The sequence below is a fragment of the Oryzias melastigma genome, linkage group LG1, assembly GCF_002922805.2.
Source record: "Oryzias melastigma strain HK-1 linkage group LG1, ASM292280v2, whole genome shotgun sequence".
Taxonomy (NCBI): domain Eukaryota; kingdom Metazoa; phylum Chordata; class Actinopteri; order Beloniformes; family Adrianichthyidae; genus Oryzias; species Oryzias melastigma.
Window position 1 is genome coordinate 10,805,916 of NC_050512.1, and position 2,175 is coordinate 10,808,090.

At 33.9% G+C, this 2,175-nt stretch overlaps 2 protein-coding genes across 3 annotated transcripts in view; both read right to left on the reverse strand.

The window, feature by feature from the left end:
• Positions 1-2,175, reverse strand: part of LOC118598699 — a 219,314-nt gene that overhangs the window by 142,718 nt on the left and 74,421 nt on the right. The gene's annotated exons all lie outside the window — the stretch shown is intronic.
• LOC118598760 overlaps positions 1-2,175 on the reverse strand; it is a gene marked incomplete in the record, with an annotated part of 27,434 nt that overhangs the window by 3,742 nt on the left and 21,517 nt on the right.

Sequence of the window (2,175 nt, forward strand, 5' to 3'; positions counted from 1 at the left end):
ATAATGACGTCTGTGTTTGGCAGAGTGGGATGTTTCAGCACCAGCAGCTCTGCACTCTGCTTTGGACTCAGAACACTGAGAGCCTCCACCTGAATAAAACCATTGAAGGAGTGTCAGGACATTTTAATTTTATTTTGAAAAGAAAAAAATGACGTTTTAAAAGTTTAAACTCACAGGAATGAACTGTGGGTTAAGGTTGAACACCTCCCTGACCGACAGTAACCCTGAGAAAGAACCCAGGTTGGTGCTGAGCCACTGTGCACTGCTGTTGGAGGACGACAAACAGCTTCGGTCTGGAACAGATGAAAAAACAAAAATCATTCAAACTAGAATTGATTTATAAAAAAAACACATCAGGCTTAATATGTCATCTATTGTAGATATTACCTAGATACATCAAACAACTCTATTTTTTACTCTATTAGACGTCTACCAATAGAGCTTTTAAATATTCATGCTTATAGAGGTCCACAAAAGATCAACTTGTACCCATCTAATCTTGGGATATATTGAGATATATTAGAGTAGTTTTTTAAATTATTTAATAAATACAAAATAAACACTGCTATTTTTCAACCATCCATCATCTGTTTCTGTAAACACAAAAACAGTTGTGATTTAGATATCTGCTGGATGTATCTGTGTCAAGTGAGGAATGCCAAACTCTTGTGTATTTGGACTTGTTGCCATGACAAGTTTTATTGTGTTAAAGTTTTCTTGTTTTGCTAACATGTAAATGCATGAAAAAAAGAAAATGTCATCAAGTTAGCAATTTTTGTTCCCAAGTCAATTCCAGAACCAAGATGAATCTCTCCAATGAGCTGGAGTTTGTAATGTTTTGAATGTGTTGTTGATCTAATGTCAGATGTCGTCATGTGATTTCCTGATAATATATTTCTGTCAAATCTTTAAAAAACAAAATATTGCAGCCCTTTACTTTTTTAACCAATAGAAAATCTTCCCATTACATTAACCTGGTACAATAAAAAAAGTAAATGATGACAGAAATACAAAATGAGTATTAATCTATTTCTATTCCTCAGTTAGTTTTAGTGATGCACTTAAAAAAAACAAAAAGGAGAAATAAAACTACAGACTTATTTGAATAAAAATAATCATATCACCTTTCATGTTTTACAAAACAGATAAACCACCTGAAATTTTCCTTTTTTCCATTTAAATCACAAATAAACAAATGGCCTCTTGGTTTAGTTAAATGTCAAGAATGTAAAGAACTTCACACAGTTAAAGAAGCACCTAAAAACTCCAACTAACACGTAACTAAGTTAAGTTAATTTAATAAATTCTAAGTTACTTTAACTTTCAAAATTATAATTGTTTTATCTTTTCCAATCAGAGGCATAATGTGGTGTTGAAAGAGCTACTTTGGCTTCTGAGCCACATCTGGCAGAGATACTCATTAGTGCTGTTTCACATAAAGATGCTTACCTGCAGTGTCATTCCTGCTCAGGTAAGTCTTGATGTAGTTTGTGTACACAGACACCTGAATGGATGGATTCATCTGTGTTTGGGCCTGACTCAAACTCTGCAAACTAAAATTAAGATTAAATAAAAAGGTAAAAGATTAGCACAAAGATAGTACTAAAGTATTAATGAACAATGATAATTATGTGTAGTTGTAAATTAATTGTAGGTGATGAATACTGCAGTTCTTACATATACTGGTAGGAGCTGCACTGCAGTTCCTTTGTTGCCAGACATGAGAGGAAATCAGTGGAAACTGCAGGTAAGAACGGATGAAGACGTTTGTTGAACCACAGCTGCAGCATGAAGGGATTGTTCAGGGCGTCTGTGCTGAACAGGTCCAGTCGGGTTTCTCTGATGCTGTCCAGAATCACAGACACTGAGGGACTGCTGGGGTCAAAGGTCTACAATACAATAAAATAAGTCATGTTCATGTTTTAGATTCACATTCTAGTAACAAAAACATTTAAAAAATTACAAGAAAAGAAGCATTACTGATCTACAATAAAACCAAGAAGAAACAATAATTTAAATATGGATAAAATATTGCTTTGTAAGAAAATGATAATCTTCATCATAAATTCTATCTTATAATTTTAATCAAAAGAATTCCTACGGTGTTTGCTAGAAGGTCTAGAGCTGCATCCAGAACTCTGGTGGATTTCACCAGCAGAAGTTTCCAGACAGGTT